This window comes from Pimephales promelas, chromosome 10 (genome assembly GCF_988280905.1).
Source record: "Pimephales promelas chromosome 10, fPimPro1.hap1.1, whole genome shotgun sequence".
Taxonomy (NCBI): domain Eukaryota; kingdom Metazoa; phylum Chordata; class Actinopteri; order Cypriniformes; family Leuciscidae; genus Pimephales; species Pimephales promelas.
This window is the reverse complement of record NC_142778.1, coordinates 28608671-28621898: the sequence shown is the minus strand read 5'-3', so window position 1 is coordinate 28621898 and position 13228 is coordinate 28608671. Positions and strand designations below refer to the sequence as shown.

General features: G+C 42.1%; 1 protein-coding gene across 7 annotated transcripts in view; it reads right to left on the bottom strand.

Annotated features, from left to right (window-relative positions):
* The window catches only part of znf423 (zinc finger protein 423), a 162847-nt gene that overhangs the window by 1718 nt on the left and 147901 nt on the right, over positions 1-13228 (bottom strand). The window lies entirely within an intron of this gene.

Here is a 13228-nt window from a genome sequence, read left to right as displayed (position 1 = left end):
ATGGTTGTCTTTAAATGTGCTTTATGAAAAAAGAAAAAAGAAATTCTTAGTGTGAATGACATTTTAATGGACCCGTTTGACATTTCTGGGGTTCTCAGAAGCGGAAATAAAACGTTTGTGTTCCCAAAGACTCAAACAGCAAAAGAAACAATGACGTTCAAAAAGAGGGGAAAAAATAGAGATTGATTATGTTGGTCAAAAGAGATGTAAAATTTGCCATCACTCCCTCAGCCATTGTAGTAGAAACACCCTCTCTGCAGTGATAACTAGTTATATAGTATTATAAATGTAACTTTTTTGAATGAAAACTGCAACATTTACAACATATATAATTGTGGAAATGCATCCTTTCCTTTAAAAGTTTCCATAGATGTTAAAGGTTATTCATAGAAAGAAAAAAAACCTTTATTTTTAAGAGTGTATGGCATACGCATCCCAAGGACAGATGTGCACAAAAGACGCCATAATAGTGGAAAGGGGACAGAAGAATGACCTAAAAGCGTGATCACCTAAACGGATCAATCAGGCGTTGTGTGAGGGTTAAACACAAGCAGATACGCACAGGCTAAAGGGTTATTGTGTTGCCGCGGTCTCTCTGCGGCTCTGCTTTTCCCGCATGCTTTTCCCTGGACCATAAACCCAATTCCCAGAGAAGAGCCGGCAATCATCCCACTTTCCCTCTCAAAGCTCCTTTCCAAGATTAATCTCTCCAAGAGAGATAGGCTGTTGTTATACCCCGATATAAAAAACAAAAAAAATCGGGGAAAGGGGGAGACAAATCTGAAGGATTAAACATGGTTTTTCGTTGATAAATACTTATTCTTATTCTTTGGCCTCTTATCTTGGTGCACATATTTTGCAAATGATTGCTGGCGAAAGGGGATGGGCAGTTCCATGCGAGGAAGGCCAAATCACTGGGTCTTAAAACCCCAGACCGAATCAATGGCAGTCTGTCAGGGGATGCGAGTCTTACGTCCTCCTCTTTCCATCCCGGCCTCTCTCTCTCTCTTTTCCCGCCCCTCCTGCATGGAACAGAGAGGAGACGCGCACGAGGAGGGCTCTTGAGCGAGGAGACGCATCTCTCTGGGAGCCACTGACCCCATTATGAGAGCAAAGCACTTCTTCTTTTGCATTACGCTGCCTGCGCTGCCTTCCCCCTTCCAGCAGAGGCCAGCCTTGTCTACGTCTCGCTCGGAGATCTGGCGGAGAGGAGAACGAGATGGAGGTGCATATCGGACAAAACCCAAACATGTTGCAAATCATTTGTCCTCATCACAAAGCACCTGTTTCGCATTTTGGAATTACAACAAAACGGAACGGGAAAAGGCGACAGCACGGTGAAACACGACTGAAAATAATCCTGGGACTCGCATGACAATGAGCAATGAGTCAATACAGCGTACCTGCCCACATTGTCACATGTGCACGTCAAGAGCAACTAACGACCCAATTTACCCAAACCTGCCTTAGCTGAGTCCCCAAGAATATGCTGCTGCTCAATCAATTATCAGTTAGTCCCCACAAAGCCAATCCCTCTCCGAACGCAAACTTCACCTGCTGCAGAGCCAAACGGATATACCTGATAACACGGCTCAACGTGAGACCAAATTAACATCTGGGTCGCCGATCTTTTCATTTACGCTGATGATTTTAACAAAAACAATAACACTAATAATAGTAATAATAGTCTCGTGTCATTTAATCTTAATTCATTCCATACTGTCACTGTTCAAGCCTTCATGATTTGTTTTTGATGTCTTAAATTAAGAATAAAGTACTAAAGTAAGAATAAAGTTCACGCTATATATATGAAGAGTTCAGATGCAAAAGCCTCTAAATGCCATTTGAAATTTTCTTCTTTAATGATGATTTTTATCAAACTTGTATATTTAAGTTCAGTAATTTCACTTAAATAACAATAGGTAATTATCATTGCCATTTAAGTGAAATTACTGAACTTAAATATACAAGTTTGATAAAAATCATCATTAAAGAAGAAAATTTCAAATGGCATTTAGAGGCTTTTGCATCTGAACTCTTCATATATATATATATATATATATATATATATAAATGTTGTCGCCCGATAAGAGTCTCATGTTAACGCAGATAACATATATATACACATATATCTATATACACACACACACACACACACACACACACACACACACACACACACACACACACACACACATATATATATATATCAGACTCAAAAGTTGACTTTCACCTTGATATTTTAGCGTAGATGCACTTTAAATGCACTGTAGGGAGTTTTTAATACCAATATATTGAAACGTCTGTTTATCAAAGCAGTCTAGACATTAGAAGAATATCAGTCTATGCGTTTTATATTTAACATGAGGGAAATACACACCCATAAACACAAACTTTAACTTTTAGGTGGCAAAGTACAAAAAGTAATACTATCCACCAGATGAAGAAGTGTTGGCTCTCCACAGAACATAAAATATTAATATTGTCTTATTTTTCGTGTACCCATTTATGATGGAAAAACAATGTTACGTGACCAATGTTAGTTCTCCGTTACGGACGTGACCGCTCTGAAAGACTTAAAACTTTCACATAGACATCAAACATAAAGCACAAAGCCTTTCATTAAGGTGAGTTTCGTTTTGTATTAATTGTATATCTTAATTTTAATCTATGTTTCATCAACCAATTGTCTGGATTTAATAAATAAGAAGTAAATATAGCAGACAATAGATAATCATGACACGGAGGCGTCGGCGCGTGAAATGGAGCTCGTCTTGTGAGTCGTAAATGAACCGAAACACAGTGTATAAAGCAGACCCACTTGCCTCAGGAGTACGTGAGGTGTGAATGTATAATGTAGAGAATAGTTACGAAAATGGAGAGAAAATATAAATTAAAAAGCATTAAAAAGAAAAGAACGAGATAGTCTTTGTGTTTTATTTAACATTTATGTAACATTACTACCTATGCATTTATCAGATATTTTACATTTTTCATTTAAAAATGACTTGGTAGCAGAGGGCCCCATGATGAAGCTCCGCCCCCACTGTGCTGAGAGTCTAGCTTTCAAACTACCTGCGAGATTATTTATTTGGGTAGCACACATACTCTGAATGCCTTCGGCAAAATTAAAATGAGCCATTTTAATCTAGATTAATTCCAAGATTACAGTGAGATTAATCTAGATAAAAAAAAATATTCTATGCCCACCACTATATATATATATACACACACACACACACACTACCATTCAAAAGTTTTGGATCAGTAAGATTTTAATGTTTTTAAAAGAAGTCTCTTCTGCTCACCAAGGCTGCATTTATTTGATTAATACAAATAAAAAGAAGAATCTAAAGAATCATGTGACACTGAAGACTGGAGTAATGATTTCATCACAGGAATAAATGACACTTTACTATATATTTACATAGAAAACAACGATTTTACATTGTGATAATACGTTTTTTGTTGTTTTATTTATTTATAATTCTTTTAAGTTTGGACTGGAGTGTATGCATGTGTGACAGAGAAAGGGAGTGTGTGTGTGTATGGTCTCCCTCAGGTTGTCAGGACTGTGTGGAGCTGTATTGATTTGGAGCTGGAGGGACAGAGAGGCAGTGTTGTTCCCTGGGGTCTAGGGTTACACCAGCACTGCAGTGGCCTGATGGAAACGGCACAGTACGACTGGAAGGGTGCGACGAGCCCGTCCTAACATAAAGTACACAACCTCCTTCATACACACACATCACTTCACTAAAACAAAAGACATGTGCTCAGACTCCCCAGCACACACATGCCTTTGTACATAACACACACTAGCCACAATCAACCTCCATCGCTCAGCTTATTTCATTATCTCTAGAATATAAGAGCCACTGTGGTATCATACATCTGCTCCATCTAATCACACACACCCTTATAAATGCTACACACTGGTGTGTTTCAGCTGCCCAGCTCGCGCACACACACACACACCCCAACACATCTATTTCCATCGCTCCGACATCTCTCTTGAAAGATGGCAGCTGATGTGTGGGCGATCAAACCAGCAACACTTGTTTAAATTAGTTAATCAGTGTGTTGGAACAAACAGATTTTCAGGCCGGTCGCAGTTTGTTCTCTTCATCCGAGCGCGTTGTCGGGGGCAGCGCTATTGATTAAGCCGCAGGCGATCGATCGCCAGAATGGTGTGTGTCTCTGAATCTGATAATGACTCGCAATATGACATCAGTGCTATGCAGCTGTAATTGATATATTCTTGAAGGGGTGGAAGTTAGAGTGAGCGAGGTGGGCAACACAGATGGTGGCTGTTTAAACAGTCATGGAAGAGCAGCGACTGCATGCGCCAAAACCTGCGCACGAAGCGTCGAAACAGTTGCATACCGCTACACTTTTGTACGAGAACTTGAAGAGCTCGCAAAAGGCATGCTAAAGGCTCGCTCACGGGTCACGCGCCTTTGTTGTGACGGAAATGGGACGACTTCCTCCGGATTTCAAGCACAGGTTTAGGAGCTCGTTGTAGGTTTATTCGTGACTCGCACCTCCGCCGAGCGAACCTTCAATCGAAGCGACGTGAAGAGGGCATGGCGTAATGCACAGAACAGCGTCCTATCCCTTTCCCCCCTTGGCTTGGCGACGGAGCGGGGGGAGGCTGTTCGGTGGGCAGAACAGCCCCTGCGAGCTCAGTCAATATCTACGCTGTCATTGTTTTCCTAAACTGGTTATAAAAGAGAGGCTAAATCCTGCAGAGCTGAGCACTCCTGGGAAATATGGCCCAGTCACATTACTGATGCAGTGACTGCGAGACTGCTGCACTCACCGAGGGGGGGGTGAGGAGGGGGAGAGAGAGAGAAGGGGGAGGCGTTGGGGAGATAAAGATAAAGGAAAATCAAATCTACGTTTCCCTACACAGCCTCTTTTCACACACAGAGCATGCACATACAGCCGGACCGAGCGGCTGTCATGTCACTTTCAATCAGGGCTGTTCGTGTGCGCAAGCGTGTGTGTGCCGCAGGGCCCCTGGCTCCCGGCTCTGTGGTGCCCCCTGGGGACGGTGCAGTGTCAGTGAAACTCTAATGTGTTGGCTCGTTCTGCAAGAGTGAACAGAGCGCGAGAGAGAGAGAGAGAGAGAGAGAGAAAGTGTTATTGGAGAGGGTGGCCGTTCTGTCAGTAAACTGTTTTTCGTAACAGGATTCTTTGGAATTACTGATGTCTATGAGTTGACCTCAGAACAGTGGAAAGGAGCCGCTACCCAGTTAAAACACAATTACATTATATATATTTATATAATAAAAATGCATTTCAAATTGTCATACAATATATACATATACTATATATATTTATATATCGTATGACATAAATTTAGTATATTTTATATTTGAAATACATATTTTTTATTCACTGAACAAAATTATAAATGCAACACTTTTGTTTTTGCCCCACATGAGTTGAACTCAAAGATCTAAGACTTTTTCTATGTACACAAAAGGCCTATTTCTCTCAAATATTGTCCACAAATCTGTCTAAATCTGTGTTAGTGAGCACTTTAACCTTTGAGGAGATAATCCATCCACCTCACAGATGTGGCATATCAAGATGCTGATCAGACAGCATAATTATTGCACAGGTGTGCCTCACACCAGACGTGAATAGCGCGTCAAATTCGCGCCTACCGCGTACAGTTATACGCTTGAACGCTTTGAATCCATTTGCACGTCAAGAGCAAAATTGACGCACGTAAAAAAACAAAAGTTTGAAGCAAAATTTACATGTCACGCACGTTGGAGGTGAAATCTTTTCGCCTCGAGAGTCACCGCTCAGTATTTGAACAGCGGCGTAGGGATCATCGTCGCCGACCGTATTTGGGTCCACCAGACCCTTCGGAGGCAAACTCAGTACGGCGAGTTTCACCATTTCAGAGTTTCAGCTCCAGGACCTGCGCCTGGATGACGGCCGCTTTCAGCGGTACTTCCGCCTGTCCCGTGCCCAGCTTGATGACCTATACTCCCACATCGGAGTGAGGATCAGCCTCGCCCTCACCCACCTAATCTATCTTTTTTTTTTTTGATGATGATAAATGGAGCCAGTCTCCAAAAGTAATTAACCAGTCTTTTGATTTTTTTTTTTCCTCACACAACACAGTACAGACAGAAACTATGTCATATGTACTTAAGTAGCCTGTTGGTTGTCTTTACATTTGAATGTTTCACATAATCTAGATTAGATACGTAAAAAAGTAATATTGAAAAATTTAAATTAAGTTTTTATGTGATAAAATATTTGCTTTGTTGTGCATTAGAACCACACCAGGCAGTGTCATCTTACAAAATAATTTATTGAGGCCAAACATATAAAATAAGTTATTGAGGCCAAACAGGAGTCCGAAAGCCAGTCAGTATCTGGTGTTACCACCATTTGCTCATGCAGTGCAGCACATCTCCTTCGCTTTGAGTTGATCAGGTTGTGCATGTTGGTCCTCTCCTCTTCAATGGCTGTGCGAAGTTGCTGGATGTTAGCAGGACCTGGAACACGCTATCCTCAATGGGTGACATGTCCGGTGAGTATGCTGGCCATGCAAGAACTGGGATGATTTCAGCTTCCAGGAATTGTGTACAGATCCTTGCAACATGGGGCCATGCATTATCATTATGCAACATGAGATGATGGTCGTGGATGAATGGCACAACAACGGGCCTCAGGACCTCGTCACGGTATCTCTGTGCATTCAAAATGCCATCAATAAAATGCACCTGTGTTCGTTGTCCATAACATACGCCTGCCCATACCATAACCCCACCGCCACCATGGACCACTTGATCCACAACGTTGACATTAGAAAACCACTCACCCACACGACGCCATACACGCTGTCTGCCATCTGCCCTGCACAGTGAAAACTGGGATTCATCCGTGAAGAGAACACCTCTCCAAAGTGCCAGATGCCACTCAAGTCGGTTACGATGACAAACCGCAGTCAGGTCGAAACCCCGATGAGGGCGACGGGCATGCAGATGCGCTTCCCTGAGACGATTTCAGAAAATTTGTGAAGAAATTTATTGTTGCAGCATCTATCCGGGTGGCTGGTCTCAAGACCTCCGATCTTGGAGGTGAAGATGCTGGATGTGGAGGTCCTGAGCTGGTGTGGCTACAAGCGGCCTGCGGTTGTGAGGTCGGATGGATGTACTGCCAAATTCTCTGAAACGCCTTTGGAGACGACTTATGGTAGAGAAATGAACATTCAATTCACAGACAACAGCTCTGGTGGAAATTCCTGCAGTTAGCATGCCAATTGCATGCTCCCTCAAAACTGGCAACATCTCTGGCATTGTGCTGTGTGATAAAACTGCATATTTTAGAGTGGCCTTTTATTGTGGCCAGCCTAAGGCACACCTGTGCAATAATCATGCTGTCTAATCAGCATCTTGGATTATCCCGGCAAAGGAGAAGTGCTCACTAACACAGATTGTGAACAATATTTGAGAGAAATAGGCCGTTTATGTAGTTCTTTGAGTTCAGCACATGAAAAATTGGAGCAAAAACAAAAGTAATATTTGAAATTGAAATTCATATTTATAAAAAAAATATATATATATTCTGGTAATCGTGTACAAAAAACAGAAATTGCTCGAACACTAATTGCATGAGGTGTAAAATGCAAAAAAACACTAAATAGTTGAAATACCTGTGATCACACACACACTTCTAGAATGTAGTGCATATAATAGAGCCACTTGGTACTCACTGTAGTACTGTATCCAGATGCTTGCTCACACACAAATGAACAGACAGTGTGTCTCTGCTATTGGCTTTATAAAGTGCTCTTAGTCTTTCTACTGTCTGTACGGCTAAGTGCGGACAGGGAGGGGGAATATTGAAGCTGATAGAAAGACATAGGACAAAGAAAAAGATGAAAAGGGTGTTTAGAGAGAGAGGTGGAGCATGAATGAGAAAGAGAGAGTAAAGCTCTCAAAAGAGGAAGAGAGATCGTGAATGAGTATGAGAGAGAGAGAGAGAGAGGTGGTGGTGGTGGGGGAGATCGCGAGCGCAGCTTTGCTCTTAGGACGCAAGTCTGTCCCTCTCTGCTCTGTTTTTAACACAAAATGAAAAATCACCTTTGCCGCTTGGTGCACTTTAGAGTAGCTTATTTTTAGCCCTGCTTGACAGTCTTCCAATGGCCGGAGACTAGCAGATGGGCTGTCTTAAAGCTTCATATGCTCCCAGCTCTCACCTCACAGAGACAGGAAACTCACTTGGGAGTGTGCTACAAATAAATGCCCCCCTGCCCTGCCCCTGGATTCCCTCATCCCTCCCCTCTTCCCACCTACTCACACCATTCTCCACCCAGAGAGTGCCTGTCCCTGAATTTAGCACCTTCCCTGCAACCACGTCCTGTCGTACTGAAGTGCACTACACCCCATCACTGTCCAACTGCTTTCCCCCTTCTGGCCTGACCAGGACTGGAGGTGTATTATGTGTGAATCACAATGAATAAAAATGTAAACAGATGATCTATGATAAGCACCCACTGAGCCAAGGTGTTCATGTGGACGATGCAAGTTCGAATCAGGCAATATGTATACGTTCACACTTTCTTTTGCGGCCTTGAGCATAATGCCTCATGGAGAGAGAAATCCAGGTGATATCAGTCAAAATCAGTTTTGTCATTTTGTTCTCTTTGAAAGGAGCGGAGGGAGTGATTCCACTATGACTGACCTCCTCTGACCTCTGTGCTCCAGAGCAGCTTCTTCACATTCATCTCTCACACACACGTGCCCCACCATCACACATTCTCTGTTTACACTCATACATACTGTATATATGACATTGGTACATCTCTGTCAAGCACCAGGTTGCCAAATAAATACTAAATGTACAGGGGATTAATTATACAGTGATGATGTACATAAGCAACTGATGATGTAATCTTCAGCAACAGTGCAGAGCTGGTTCTAAAAGTCAACATATGCTGTCGGCTGTGTTTAATATAACATTTGACACGTTCTCCAGGCATCAAATCGCAGCACGTGACTGGCATACAGACAGACCCTTATCAAAACGTATCATCGCAACAATAATTTGTGGTAGTATACACCAATGAGCCAAACCATTATAACCAGTCACAGGTGAAGCGAATATCGTCGATCATCTCCTAACAAGGTCACATGCTAAGGTCTGGCTAGTTTAGACATTCATTTTTCATGAGGCAACCAATTCCTGATGGATGTTGTCCTGTGATTTTATCCTGTTATCATTTTATTAGAAAGTAAAATGAGTTGGAATATACCATTTAATGTTAACAATTGTTGCTAAGCTCAATTTACCACAGTTCATATGGATTAACCATTATTAATATGTGTATTTTGACAAAACTAGTCTATGGTTAACCATGTCCTTTTTTGCAAGTAGTCTCGAATATAAAATTTCACACATCCTGCAGGCATCAAACAACAATGTGCAGACAGGCTACATTCAAAAAACAACACACGCATGCATGCACACACCCAGACGGACATGCACACACAGTTGTGCTTTCGTGAGATCTGTGGAGTGTGGAGGTTCGAATGTTAGATGAGCTCGGTGGCCTCAGTAGAGCCGTGTCATGGGTGATAGCACTGCGCTAGGCTAACACTAGGCTACGCTACGCTAGCTGTGTTCTGCCACTCAGAGATGCACTCAAAGTACACACACTCTCTTTCCATGTCATAGCCTCGCTAAAACCCTCCCTGATTCCCCTCAGGGAGGAGGTTTTGATTCCAAAGCAGCCCTAAACTAAGACAGAGAGAGAAAACGCATAATGCGGTGAACAGAGCGAGAGCGAGAGAAAGGGCTAGTGTGTGTTATCTACAGCCAGTCAATGTCAACACTTTGTTGTCACAACGATGTGTGAGCCTAGCAGGCAGAGTGCGAGTGAGAGCGAGGAGTAAAAGAGAATAGGAGTGTGTGAGGTGTGCTGTCAGAGCTGTGTGATTTATAGAGTGTGCTGTCAGACTCCAGCTGCTGAACCAAAGTGTCAGGTTGAGAGAGACCCCTACCAGGTTCTGTGTGTTAAGAGAGAGAGAAAAATGAGACAGAGAGAATAAAACAACCTTTTAAAGGCCATGTTCTACACTTCTGTAGCATTGAAAACATTTCCACCAGTAAAGTCCAATATCAGTGAAGCTTTCTTGAAACCAAAGAAGTTGCAATTTCGTCCCGTTTTGTCTTACCATCCCACAGCAAACAATGTCATGTGACAATACACAGCCCATCAGAAAAGTTCCTTGTTTGGTAGCTGAACGCCGCTCTCACACACTCTTTGTTCCTTGTGGAAAGTAAGGGATTTGTCATCTGATAAAATATAGTTTTCTAAACTATAATAATTAATATTCTAATCTTACAAAGTCAGTCTCTCCTCATTTATATTTGATGATTTATATACATTAAGGAGCATTATTTGGGATTTTAGCGCAACATATCTGGCCACAACATGGTAGAATTAAACAAACCATTTGACAATAAAGTTACATTAAAATTCTGGGATTAAATGCATCTTGTTCAAACCTAATTTAAATCTAAATTTGATTTAAACATGAAAATAAATGTACAACATTAAAAAGTAAGTTTTACTAAAGATTATGTCGTTCCAAACCTGTTTTATTTTCTCTGCAATCAAAAATTTTAAAGAATGTTTTTCTCCAGACAATGAAAGTCAATGGGGTCCAAAGGAACATTGTTTCATTGCATGGATATATAAAATGTCCTGTGTTTAAAATGTTAAATTTTAATTTATTTCATGTGTTTTAATTTAACCCTGTAAATAAACAAAGTTGAAAGGACTTTGAAAAATCGTAATAAATGTATTGAAATACATGAATTAAATAAATACGTTTTGGCCTTAAATTCTGTCATTATTTGCTCACCCTCATGTTGTCCCAAACCTGAATGACTTTATTCTGTGGAACAAAAAAGAAGACATTTTGAAGAATGTTTTAGCTGATTTTATCCATTCAATGAAAGTCAATGGGGTCTAAAACAGCATTGGTCTCTACTGATTCCATTGCACGGACAAAAAAAAAAAAAAAATATCGTCGTCATACAGTTTTGGAGCAGCATGAGGGAGCAAATAATGACAGAATCTTCATTTCTGGGTGAAGTATTCCTTTAAGATCAACTCTTCTCATCTGTTATGCTATGTTAATGAGCGAGGCAAACAGAGTGAAGTATCCACAGTTCCCAAACCCTCCAGATCGCAGCTGCGCTCAGTGTGCATGCGCACGCGTGTGCGTCGAGCGTTGAGAGTGTCGAGCAGCGAGAGTCATCTCACCGACAGCGCTTAGACTCATACGTCACTGTCACAGCCACGACAGTTCCAGTCCCGAGCTGGCAACCCACACGCGAGACAACAACACACACCACGCAGTGCAGAGCTGTAGCGCCACAGCACAACCCTGCTCAACTGTCATATCTGACTGGGGCATGTGCTGTACACACCCCCTCCTTCTTCTGTTGTCTTCACATTTTCATTTCAGCTCGCTTTCTCTCATGTTGCGTCTCAACATATCCTTCGCTCTGTCTGCGCGTTAAAGGAACAGGCTACCATGAGAGACGGATATGAGAAAACGCTTTATAGTGATCCCAGTGGACACATCTCTCTCCTTTTTTTCCCCCTCGCTCTTCCTTACCCCCCTCCCTCTCTCCTTTTCCATCTCCCTCTCATGCCAGTCCCCAAATTATTTAATTTAGCACAGACACCATATCTCCCTATGTGCCATCCCGCTGAAGTTCTCTCTCCCTCCATGTCCTCCTCCCTTCTTTCCTCCACTTTATAGATTGTTCCAAGCAGGGGCATTTCGTGACAGAATCAGGAGTGTGGGTGGGTTCACTGGAAAATTTGCAAAAAGGCATTTACTTCATTTTTATCTCAACATAAACACGCACGTGCACGCTCGCAGCCGAAACCGATGTCCCACGTTGTAATAAATGAATGCGAATGTGTTGATTTACTCTGAAGATTAGTGCCGCCCCATGGTGAGTGTTTTTGATTTGAATTCGCCAGGCCGGAGCTTTGTTTGAATCTTCGTCTCAGCAAGGGGAGAGCAACAAAACAAATGCAAACAGGTAAACAACTTAAACATGTTCTCTCCGATTCTAGTTTACTCCGACGTCCACCAGCCACCCACCGCCAGGAGAATTTCAATCAAAAACAGTGCGGCAATGTAAGTTCGTAACACCATGACACACTTCTTACATGCTCCTGTTTGGTATGCTATAACTTCCTACATGCATAGATAACTGAACGCATTAGCAAATGGTTTCATTAGTTCATTATTAACTCTTGGCTACATTTGCTATTTTTCGTGTCGTCGTATCATGGCACAAAGGCCACATTTACACAACATCGTTTTCAAAAAAGTTGTCATTTACATCAACCCGCATAACTACGCCGTATGACGTTTAGCATTTTCTGGCGCATAATGTGACGTTTGACAACCTAAAACCTCGTTTCTCCCAGTTGACACGGACGGCAACACATAACCGGCGTTTTCAGAAATCTCCACGTTGGCCGGAGTTTTTAGAAAGAATTGTTTTCTGTGATAAAAACTGAGTTTTCGTGTAAATGAGAGGCCAAACCGCAGGAAAATATCGACGTCTTCCCTTCGTGTAAACCGGGGATAAAGCCATTGGAGAGTAGGGTTGGGTATCGAGAATCGAGTATCGATTGGAACCGAGACTAACTTTTCGTTTTTCCCGGAATCGTTCAAAAGTTAAAATTTCGATTCCTAGTTTCGATATTCACAGTCCGCCGAGCGGAAGAAGAAACCGCTGAACAACACCAACGAAGAAGCGTCTACTGGAAGTGTTGGCATAACCACGCGAGTCGAACATGAGTACCTTACGTCGGCGATCCAAAGTGTGGCTTCACTTTTCTAAAAATAACGAAATCTAGGCAAAATGCTAAATTTGTGACAAAAGGAGTATTTGTGACAGAAGGAGTATTTCCTTCAGAAAGGCCGTTGGTTAGCAAGGTTAGCTAAACTTTTTTGACCCTGCCTCTTAAAAATAATCGGAATCGAGAATCGTTAGGAACCGGAATCGAAACAAGGAATCGCAATCGGAATCAGAATCGTTCAAATTCAAACGATACCCAACCCTATTGGAGAGATCCGAGATCTGGGACTCTTCATGTCAGAAGGCTTGCGAATGTCGTGGTCTTCGAGAGGGAGCTGTTCTAAACACAGGGCTCATAGCT